Source organism: Sinohyriopsis cumingii, chromosome 13 (genome assembly GCF_028554795.1).
Source record: "Sinohyriopsis cumingii isolate HCF-2022 chromosome 13, ASM2855479v2, whole genome shotgun sequence".
Lineage (NCBI taxonomy): Eukaryota > Metazoa > Mollusca > Bivalvia > Unionida > Unionidae > Sinohyriopsis > Sinohyriopsis cumingii.
Genome location: NC_142973.1, coordinates 23,477,586 through 23,490,053, shown reverse-complemented (window position 1 = coordinate 23,490,053; position 12,468 = coordinate 23,477,586). Strand labels below are relative to the sequence as shown.

The window sequence follows — 12,468 nt, the reverse complement described above, 5'->3', positions numbered from 1 at the left end:
TCCACAAATCTGGGATCAACCCAGAATACACTCTTATGCTGGGATCAGCCGAGCATAGATTTAGTTCAGATGGGATCAGTCCAGAATACATTATTAGCATGCTAGGTTCGTAAGTTTCCTTTTGAATCCGTTATCAGTATCCCTCATATTAATGACTTAGATATGGGAGATGTAAATGCTTTCAGATTTATTCTCGAAGTACTATTCTGCACTTATGTTGGCCAGTGACGAGCACATAGTAAAGTTTCACTCGGCCTAGCAATTTGTACCCGGTCAGGACGAGTGGACGAGTGCCTTTCCTGAGCACTGTTACTTTATTACCATCCACCTTTTTGAACACTTGAAAGTCCACGTTCACACTTTGGTCATTACACAATGTATATTGGCCATATGACTCCAAATGAGCACAACAAAAACTACACAATGTAGTTATTTAAACTATTAGTAAAACCTGTATTACATTGTGGTAATTGATAGTTGGTGTAACTATTTAATAAACTAACATTAGAACAAAAGCACTTTTATCTTTTTCTTGTCTCGATACTAAATGTTATTTAAAATTGACCACTTCTCAAGCATGTAAAAATCTACTTTTAAACAACGCTTAGAAATGTAAAGGTGAGCACATGCACAAGGTCCCGACACCCCAGTTATTGTATTCAAACATTAGCGATCACTGTTCTTACAGGTAAGCAACACACAATTTTACATGTACATGTTCAAGGGGCCATTTCAGAAGTATATATATATATATATATATATATATATATATATATATATATATATATATATATTTTTGTCAACTTTTTCGTCAAATTTTAGAAGCTAATAAATATACATTTTTGTTCTTGTGTTAGCTGAATAACTATTTTTGCCTATTAGTAATTACCTGAATGTAATCAATGCACTACTAACATTATAATTAGTTACAATGCATAGTTTCTGTTGTGCTTGTTTGAAGGCATACGTCCAAAATACATGGATATACTATAATGTACTCAGCGTGAACATCAACCTAAGAGCTGACACCTTAATCAGATGTCTGTATTACGGATAGATTTCTGGCTTTATCGGCTGAAATCAGTTCCTGTCTTTGTATGAAATCAGATGGAAAAGTATCAACAAGAACATAAATGGTCTTAACAGACTCAGCTAGGTTGTAATAAACGGTTCTGCAAACCCACAAGATATGCCCGCAATGCCAATATCAACGCCAACGCCAAAGACCACGCTAACATTTCCTTTTACAATTTCTCCAGGTAAGCAAAAATCATTAATATATTGGAAATTTAATTGTCATGCCAGCGTTTAAAAGAGAGATGATACATTTAAAGTCTTTCAGGAATATTGATAATCACAACTTCTTGATTTTATAGTAAACTGGAGAGGAATAAAGAACACAGAAAGTAGTTGTTGTTGTTTTTGTAGGGTTTAACGCCATTTTTCAGCACATGATAGGCTATATATGGCGGCCAGTATTAATGGTGGAGGAAGAACCCGGGAAAACCCCGGGAAGAACCACCGACCCACGAGAAGCTACTGGCAAGCTTTCTCACATACCCATATTGGTCGAATCCTAGACTCGAACCCACGCAGACAGAGGTGAGATGGCAGTGATCCGTAACGGAGAGCGCTTTAGACCACTCGGCCACTAGGGGCCCCCCGAACACAAGTAAATGTACATAAAAAATAACATGCTTTTTCATCATCATATCTCCGTGTGAGTGATTTAATGAATATATTAGTATTTATTGTGTACAAACCTCGGAATATGCTAATACTTTGTAAATGATTGAATGAATCTAGTAGTATTTGATAGTGTACAAACCTCCGAATATGCTAAAACTATGTGAACGATTGAATGGATATAGTAGTATTTGATAGTATGCAAACCTCTGAATATGCTAATACTATGTGAACGATTGAACGGATATAGTAGTATTTGATAGTGTACAAACCTCTGAATATGCTAATACTATGTGAACGATTGAACGGATATAGCAGTATTTGATAGTGTGCAAACCTCTGAATATGCTAATACTATGTGAACGATCGAACGGATATAGTAGTATTTGATAGTGTACAAACCTCCGAATATGCTAATACTATGTGAACGATTGAATGGATATAGTAGTATTTGATATTGTACAACTGAGAATCGATTTAGCTACATCGTCTCAATCATTATTTACAGGTAATGTACAAACCACATCCAAATCTGCCAGAGAAACAACCAGAAATACGACTGAAAACAGCAACTCGAATCGTGATAGTGGTTCTAGGTACGTTGTATGTTGTGCCCGTGTTTAAGTAAATGATACAGAACTGAATGTTGGCATGTGTGTGTGTGTGTGTGTGTGTGCTGGGGTATGTGCGGGCGTCCATGATACTACCCACCCCGCTTTAGCTAAAGACCAGTTTTTAAAACCGGCCTTAAAAACTTTAGAGTAAATGTTACAAAAGTAACAAAATAGGTATTATTACTGATAGCAAAGACAGTACACGATTTAAAGAGACCCTGCCTAGTGTGTACACAGTGACAGAAATAGAAATGACAGGTACGAGAATATCGATTAGAGTTACCTTAAGAAGGCCAGTCAATGTTTCAGTTCCTTTAACAAAACTTAAAATATACGAGAATATACTAGAATCAAATAAAAGCAATATGAATAAATATTTGATTTGTTTTACAGGTTGCTCAGCTCTGGCGGTTATCATAATGAAAGCAGTCTTTCTGAGGAGGAAATGCTATTGGGCATCACGTCAAGGTGAGTTGCCAATGTTTTCCTCTCTTTACTACTTTTCCGCAGGTTCTGTTAATGACGGACCTGCAAAGCATGTGTTTCTTTCTCTAAATGGACATAACGTAGCCATTAATATTTTTTCTGAGCATGTTTGGATATATGCGTATCAACAAGTAAATGGCTTCAAAGGAGAAATAGTGGACGGAAGGATGAAAAAAATTTGAAGTGTCAGTGATGGTAGAGCGTGTTATCACTGATGTGGGTACTCATAAAAAGACAAACGGTTATAGACGATGTATCGACATACATACAGACAGACATACAAAGATATGGACAGAAGGAGCGACTCATACGTATCGTCTATGTACACAGCGGCCATAATATCCATGGTGGGGAGGAGTTATGTTTGCTTGTTCGCTGATGATAAAGTTTGTATCTCAAACATCGTTTGTATTTATGTCGGGGTATACAGCTCTTACCTAAACCGTATTTTTCATTCTTATAGACTTTTAAACCAGTGTTTACTTGCATTTCAGATAAAGAAAAGGGCGAAGCCCCACATCCTCTGGAAAAATTAAAACGTAAATCACAACCCATGATCAATGCGGAAACTGACATCACAAACAACGTAGACGAGTTAAAGCTCGACATGCGTTCGTGAAATTGATTCATGATCATCCAAATCTTAACAGTAGGTGTGCATGTCGGCATTACTACACGAGTCATCGTGCCGAGGAAATGGGAGCTAAACACCTTCATAAGGATATACAGTCACAGTGAACCTGGGACCAAAATCAGCCGCTGTCATAAATAAGATTTATATTGAAATTGTAGAGTGAAAAATAAAGCATGAATTACAACATAGTTGTTGCATGGTATATTAATACTAGTATCACACACACACACACACACACACACACATATATATACGTAGTGAATGGGGTCACCCTACGTACAATGGGAATTAGCATTAAAAAACACCCTGGGTCACTCTACGTACAATGGAAATTTAACATGGCGAAAAATCGTGGGTCACTCTACGTACAAGGGGAATTTAACATGGCAATAAATCGTGGGTCACTCTACGTACAAGGGGAATTTAACATGGGGGAATAGAGTTTGGGCTTGTCTAGGGACAAGGGGAATTGAATATGGGATTTTTTTTTAAAAATTTTTTTTAAATTTAAATTTAAATTTAAAAAAGGGGTAGGCAATTGAAAAGTCATTCTCTTTTCGAGAAATATGCGTGGCCCTGAAAAGGGCCTTTGGGTTTATGTTAATGTATTCATTAACATAAAGGGCACCGCATTGGTCTTCTTCTTGTCAATCTATGCGACAGTGATTCAACATGACGGAAACTCAGAAAACGATCCATTGGGGTGCACCAACAGGGGAGACCGCCCAAGGGAACCCGGACTTACTTTCAGAAGAGGTGAATTGGAATTTTGTGGATTTTCTCTCCTCGCAAGAATTTGTTCCGGAACCTTCGTTACCTTCTTCATTACCGCAAGTGGAGAATTTTAGACAGAGACAGAAAGAAGAATTGGAGAAATTTATAGAACGACAAAAAGAAGCGGAACAAGCTTTTCTCCTACAGCAGCAAGAAGAAGAGAGTAGTTAAGTGGGATACCCTAGCGACAATGGGAATTAGCATTACAGAGACCCCTGGGACAATCTGGCGACAATGGAAAATTAACATGGAGAAAAATCGTGGGACAATCTGGCGACAAGGGAAATTAACATGGAGAAAAATCGTGGGACTGTTGAGCGACAAGGGAAATTGAACATGGGATTTTTTTTTTTTTTAAAAAAAAAATAAAATTTTTTTTAAAAAAAGGGGTAGGCAATTGAAAGTCATTCTCTTTTCGAGAAATATGGCTGGCCCTGAAAAGGGCCTTTGGTTTATGTTAATATTAATATTAACATAGATGACATCTGTCACATCTTCTTCTTCTTCTTAAACTCCTTCTAACTGCAGGTCCATACACAAGTACCCTCTTGAGACATCCTTGTCTTTCTATGTAAACTCTTCTCATCCATAGACTAGTAAGTAGTGAAGGGGGGCACTTTACGGTCAATGGGAATTAGCATTAAAAACACCCCTGGGCAAGATTACCGTCAAGGGAAATTTAACATGGAGAAAAATCGTGGGTCAGATTACCGTCAAGGGAAATTAACATGGAGAAAGAAAAAATCGTGGGGCAGTTTAGCGTCAAAGGAAATTAAACAGGGTGGGCCTTTATAGCGTCAAGGGCTTTCACTAAAGTGGGCCTTTATAGCGTCAAGGGAAATTGAACATGGGATTTTTTTTTATATTTTTTTTTAAAAAAAAATTAAAAAATTAAAAAAAGGGGTAGGCAATGGAAAGGCTATCTCTTTTCGAGAAATATGGCTGGCCCTGAAAAGGGCTTTTGGGTTTTTTCTTCTTCTTTTAACTTGTTAACTTTTTCCACCATCCTCTTATTTTGTCCATCATTCCTTTCTTCTTCTTTTCTTTTTCCGGCAGCCAGTCCGGGTGGCCCATGGCCCGGAACTTCTCTTGGATTTTCATCCAGTTTGTGTTCAGTTTTTCCAATTCATCCTTTTTTTTCTATTTTCTTCTTCTTTTCTTTCCTTTGACCACTTTTCTTTTATTATCTTGACTTGTTCTCTCATCACTTTCCTCATCATCTCCTCTGCTTTCATCATTTGGTTTAAACCCCATTTCACATAGGACCACTCTGTCCACTCCAAAATATCTTTTAAAAAACACCTCACTTCAATAGCATAATCAAGGGCCTCTTTCAGTTTACCTACTTTCACATAGTCAAGTTTTATGAAGCCTCTTAACTTTTTAACTTCCTCTTCAATCATGTCCACAATCAGATCCCTGGCAAGTTTTAGACTCGTCACTTGACTTTTGACAAAGTCCTTAGTAACTTCATGTATCCACTCCTTCTCTAGCCTTTCCACCACATAGGCTGCATCTGTCGTCCAGTACCAACTATCCTTTAGCTCATTAAATAGTTCAATACTCATTTTCTTGGGTTCTTCCGTAGAATGGTTCCAACGACGAACGTGGTGGGTTCTTATACTGAAAGCGCGGACGTGATGGAAAACATCCCCCTAAAAACATAAAATTGATCTTACCTAGATCATAACCAAAAACAACAACGCGCGGACGTGAAGGAAAACATCCCCCTACTTTCTCATTTCATATAATACAACTCTAACTATACTCTTCACATACGCTAAGAAACCCATAATCTACTATTCACACAAACATACCTGAGCTCTTACAAACACAAACACACAAACACATACCCTCACATTTTTTTTAAAAAGAGTTAGTGTTTATATTCACACTACTCTACCTACACATTGGCAAATTAATAGTTATTTCTTTTCTAGAGTATTGGGTAGCCCTGAAAAGGGCTGTTTTTTTGAACTCCAGATGCAACTATCTAATGATTGCACCTTCCTGGCCTGGCGCCGTACACGCATCTTCTTCCCCAGTCTCCTTTCACCTTTCTTCTGGGGAGCGAAGAGGGAGGATGATTCGCTTCAGCACCCCAATCCTCTGTCTCGGGAATATTGAACGACATCATCTCTTCTCTTTTCTTTTCCTCCTCTTCCCTCTGTCTTCTCTCCTCCTCTTCCTTCTTTATTCTTTCTTCTTCTATTATAGCCTCCGCAGCCAGTTCATTTACCAGGCGCCTGACATATTCCAGATGTATCTGGAGTTCAAGAAGTTTGCTTATTCTGTTACTATTCATTCTTGTGTTGATCAATCAACAAGGGTAGCTAGACTGCCGAGCGAGTTTCAATTTATACTGAAAGCGCGGACGTGATGGAAAACATCCCCTTAAAACATAAAATTGATCTTACCTAGATCATAACCGAAGAAACAACAACAACGCGCGGACCTAAAAGAAACACTCACTCACTTTTTTATGCTACCCATCACTATTTTTAATTTTTTTATAAATCACTTCAATAGACTATCCACATACGCAAAGCAATCCAATCTAACCCCCAAATATACACCTCAAACACCCAAGAAAAACATCATTTTAATCTACTATCCACACCAACTTACGTGAGCTCTTACAAACACAAACACACAAACTCACAAACACATACCCTCACATTTTTTTAAAAAGAGTTAGTGTTTATTTTCACACTACTCTACCTACACACATTGACAAATCAATCGTTATTTCTTTTCTAGAGTATTGGGTAGCCCTGAAAAGGGCTGTTTTTTTGTTTGCTATAGCATTCTTTTTTAGTTTCTAAGAATGCGATGTCCTCTGAGGATAGACTTTCTGGCGATAGGTCTGCTTCTTCGGAAAGAGAAGAAGAACTCTTTGGTGTCGATACGGCAATCGACAAAGCCTCTGTCAGGTTCAGGTTGCTGCTGATGTTGTTGTTGTTGTTGCTGCTGTTGCTGCTGTCTCTGAAGTCTGTACTTCTCTGTCCATTCTTCTTTTTCCCGGTTCATTTCTTCTCTGAAGAGCTCTTCTATTAGGTCTTCAGTGATTTTTAGCATTCTCACATTCTCTATTTCTTCTGGCTTCGGTATCAGACTGTGTCTGACCCTATGCAAATTCACGTAGGCTTCGTTGAGCTTGGCTAGTTTGGAACACATCTTCTTAGGAGGATGAGTCGACAATGGATGGTTAGACTTGAAACAACCCTGGTTCTTAAAGTCAAAGCGCGGACGTGAAGGAAAACATCCCCCACACGTTCATGAGAGGGATAGTAAGAAATGAAAGAACATCAATCCAACATTCTTATAGCTAAACAAAAGACAAAGGCATTTTTTTCTAAACACAACATTTTTTATTCAAAAATCACTTAACACTAAACAACAACATTTCTAACATTTTTTAACAATAATCCAACACTATAACATCAAACAATCTTTTTCAAATCACAAACATATTTTTTCTTCAAATACTAACTACTTTGAACAGGGCTGACAACGTTGTGAATGAAATTGTGATTTCCACTGTTGGAAATCATTAGGCCATTGATGGACACTACGTTTCCTAGCTTGAGACAAAAGATAAGCATAATGGTCACAAAACCATCGATCTACTTTCACATCATTTCTAGCAGAAGAACGAGGATCAAAATGAGTCACTAAATGTTCTAAGGAATAGCCCAGGCTGCGATGATGCAGAAAATACACACAGTACTTTCCACACACCAAAGAATCTGTGCCTTGTAATTTCACGTTATTGAATCGGGTGGTTTGAGCATTTCTTCTCATAAAGTCGATGATATCGTCTTCCAAAGGGGGCAATCCGTACGAATCGAAATATTCCACACATCCTTCTTGAGGAAAGTAGACGGCTACCCAGTGGGTTCCTGGGAGATGACTGTCGTCCGTGTTGATCACGTAAGCTTGATGGTCTTTAGGTTTGCGATGAGGGAGTTCATCTTTAGCACAGACGACAGGATTCCAAGAAGCCGTATACGAACTGTGGTTCAAAAGGTAATAAAGTTCCCTGGTATCCATTGTTTTGTGTTTTTTTCTTCTTCTTCACAGGTAATAATAAGTCGTCAATTCGATCCTGACTTTTTGCTTGAAAATGTCTGACGAATAAACGGTTATTCGTTCTGTTTCCTCACTCTGATTCAGGAGAGCTTCGATACGATGGATCTCTCGAGTGGTTAATGGTGGACAAGAATGTTCACGCAAGTCTTTATACCACTGATGCAACACGTCTTTGTTTGAGATGAGACTCCAAGCTTCGTCCAGATACTCGTCCAATTTTTCTTCTTGGCTCAACATCAGGCATTTATCGTGTTGAATTTGACTGGGATCATCGTTTTGACATCCATAGCAATTTTTCTTGATCAATTCCGTCATTTTTTCGACCAAGTGTTTGGCAAAACAGGAGACTAAATGGGCTTCTTGTTCTGGCCATCTCGACTTCATCATGATCACTTCTTCTTTTTCCACGGTCTCCTCACATTCCATCTCCAAAGTTTCTCCACTAGGTAAAGAGGGACAACAGTCTTCCATGGTTTCTAGTAATCTAGGATAACTTCTCTCAAACTGTTGATTTCTATGGTATTATCGAATTCTGCATACAGGATGACGTTCACTGTCTCTTTCAGTGGTTCTGCAAACTGAAGTTACACACGAATCTGGCCTGATTTTATAGGGTGGAAATGTCCTTCGTCGCTGCCTTGGTCAGGAGTGAAATCGAAAGCCCACAAAGCATAGCCTCCTGCGTAATCCTCGTACGTAATGCCGTGACTGGTGTTGGTTCCTAACTGGCCGGTGGCTTCGTACAGGGACAAGTACGATCTCAAGTAATTGTTCTTGGTAAAGTCAGGTTCGAAAGGTCGGGTACACAAGGTTTTGCCATCGCGACTGACTTCGATTTTCTTTACGTTAAAGTGTTGAAAGTTGAAAGGATTTTGAGCGAAGGCTCCGTTGAAGGCTGAATTCGAGACCATACCAAGGATCAAACGATTGGGTACCTGTCCTTGGAACAGATGATCTTCGATCATGGAATGATGTCCAACGGGAATGGTGAACGTTTTCACTTCCACGCGTCGTATGGGATACTTGGCGGTCGTTCTGCTCAACGTTTGACTGATGTCGTTACCTACTTTGGGTAGCACTTCCACGCGTCGTACGTAGAGTTTGGCCTCTTCGATTTTGCTTTTAGGAGCCTTAGCATCCTCAGCCAACAAATGGAAAGCGGTACTGCTACGATTCAGTCTCAAGCGGACATTGACTCCGTTCAGCAAATATTTCTCTTGCAACCACATGTCCAAATGCAAACGATCCATCAGTTCTAAACTCTTCTTATCTAAGATTTTGAGTTCTCTTTGCTCAAAGCCGTTATTGGTTCCATCTACAAGGTCGAACTTGCCCGCTTCGTCAGGTTCCCACAGCACACAAGCATTGAGATGGGTATCCTTGGCATCTATTCCGTACGTCAAGAGATTTTCCAGGTAGGCACGGTAAGGGTAAGTATCCATGCTGCTGCTGACCAGTTTGTTATTCAAGTACAAGTCCACTCCACTAAACAAGGAATGCATGAAATTGTTGACGGGAGCTATATTCTCAGTGTCTTGTACTGCATCATCATCCTTATCTAGAACTTTGACTTTCAAGTACAAGTAACTGCTATTCAGATCGATGTAATCTTCGGGCTGTCCTTTGATTTCAAACTCGATGGGAGCTGAGGCTGTCAATGAGGAGACGGGATGAAATTCCACCCATTGAGATTCTTGCATCGTCATCATGGTGGTGGGCATGGCAAACAGATCCAGTTCCGTCTTGGAACAAGCGCAAGACTCTCGGTGCATCATTTTTCTCTGTGTCTCAATAATCGAAAACGTCTAAGTCTCGAACGGTTCTTCTTTTCTTAGCCTTTCTCGCTTGAAGTCTGGTGAAAGGGTGTTTTCTTCGTCGTCTCTTTCTGCCTTGTCCTTGCTGAATGCCTGACTCGGTAGCGTGCAGAGCATTTATAGGTGTGTCTCGTCGGCCCAAAATGTCTTTGCCCGTTTGCAGCAAGACATTTTTGCCTGCCCTCATGAAGGCTTCTTTAGGGTTTTGTTTGTCGATGATGACATTTTGGAGAAATTCTTTGCCTTGCGTCAGTGCCGCATCTTTCAAGAAGTGCAATCCGCGTGTCACCATCGGTTTCAAGACTGGGACCACCGAACGAAAGGCCGATTTTAACATGTCTCCTAAGCCGTGTCCTCGCTGTCGTGCAACCCCTTGGTACACTGGATACATGACTTACTTACGAGTCGTGAGAAAACCGTTTTCGAAAATGGAGTTTCACCGTGACTTTTCCTTTGGTGAATGGAATATTTTGTCCTAAATCTCCTTTTATAGTAATGTTGACCGTGTCCAAATACGACTTGCTGACAGGTAAATAGTGAGGATGGACAAATTCGCGGTGGACGTGGTAAGTGTTTCCACCTTCCTCGTCAGCGTTTGCGGCAGAAACCACTTTGAAAGGAATGACACGCAGTAACGGCACAGAGGTGTGTCCCACCACGTTATACTCCACCACATCGGAGTACACGAACATCAAATTCAGTCCTTGGTTCAGTTCTACCGGGGTACGAAAATACTTGGCAAAAGTCTCGTTGTCAGAAATGACTGGTAATTCGGGTTTTTGTTCTACTTTCTTCCTCAGCTCCATGTCACCGCCCAACATGTCAAACAATTCAGGACAAAATAAGAAAGACATGATTTTGGGCCCCTCAGGAAATTTTATCAGGAAGCGACGAGCTGTTTGGTGGTACTCCAGGGTGACACTTTTTTTGACACTTTCCAAAGCTTTCAGAAACACACCATTAAACCTGGTGGCTATGCTGCTGACCAAATGTTGACCACTAAAATAATAGCCTGGGGGAATGAACAAGTGATAGGTGGTCCACTTTGGATTTTGTGTGCTACGGGTTTTCTTGTCATATTTGCTATGGGTATCCATCCACTGTTGCACTTGCTCGTCATGAACTTCCACATCAAATTTATTTTGATTGGGAAGGACATTGAGGACTTGGGTCGGGTGAATCATTTCTACCAAAGCCACTTCCCAATGGGCTTCGTGATCTAAGGGGATGGCTTGAGGTAATTTGGCCGTGTAACAGCACAACGTGTTGTTGGGAAACACTAAATGGAACTGTCACTGGGTAAAGTTAAGTAAAATTGGTTTTCGTGACTCATAATTCCAGAGTTCTATGGCTGTCCGAGGGGATATTACTGGACGTCAGAGGCGTGTCTCCGCCCAAAATGGGGTTCTGATTGTGGTTGGACTGGTGACTGACACTGGCACTGGACACAAGGTTCCCGGGGTTCCCGTTCGAGGAGAATTTCAGGGAGGGATTGGGAAGCAGGTAACCGATGCAACTGCTCAATAAAATGGTCCACAATTGTTTGTCTCCTTGTTGCAAACTCAAATTGGCGATGGCTGCCCCGATGACACAATACACCACAAAGATTTGGCAGAAAAAGACGATTTGCGTTTTAGGCACACGTTCTCCACACCACACCCACAAGGGTTGTTTTTGTAAATCTTGCACAGAAGAACTAGGGGAAGAAGGAGTGGTCGACGTAGCTGCGTCTGATGTGTGAAAGGGCATGATGGTCACTTCTTCTTTTTATAGTCGATGACTTGCGAAGCGTCTATCCAAGAATCAAAACTGGGTGGATATCCTTTCCAACGTACTTTGACTTCTTTGACACGTCGTTTGCCCACTTTACGGGTTCTGCGTTCGAGAATGCTTTCGATGTCGTACACGTCGTCTTCTTTTTTGGTGACACGTTGTAACTCGGGCAAATAAAACGTTCCTTTGAGCACTTCTCCGTTCATGTCTTCCAATTTATAGACGGCAGGATGACGGCCATGCACTCGTCCAGTGACGCGAAACAGTTCGGTCGTCCAGTTAGGTAAGTAACCTTTGTCAAAAGTGCGTTTGGTTTTGCCAATGCGCACCCAATCTCCTACGGCCAGCTCTCCACTTTTCTTGGGGACAGCCCTCGTCGGGGACGTACCGAACAGGCGCTCAAACACCAGCACTTCGTTGTCGGGAGTCACGTCTTGCGGGGCACGTCTGATGCTTCGATGGTAAGATTGGTTGTACGCTTGCACCAGGTGCGGTAAGATGTCGATGTACTTCAGAGTGTGGTGATGCGTAAAATATTTCCACATGCGTTCTTTCAAAGTACGTTGAAAACGTTCCACGATGCTGGCTTTGGTTT

The 12,468-nt window shown here is 40.6% G+C and overlaps 1 long non-coding RNA gene across 1 annotated transcript; it reads left to right on the top strand.

Moving 5' to 3' along the window:
* Positions 1–1,034: 1,034 nt before the first annotated feature.
* On the top strand, positions 1,035–3,604 carry LOC149785053 (uncharacterized). The gene is made up of 4 exons (XR_016413481.1): positions 1,035–1,259; positions 2,195–2,282; positions 2,694–2,768; positions 3,281–3,604. It is a non-coding gene; the product is annotated as an uncharacterized LOC149785053 (long non-coding RNA).
* Positions 3,605–12,468: the final 8,864 nt, after the last annotated feature.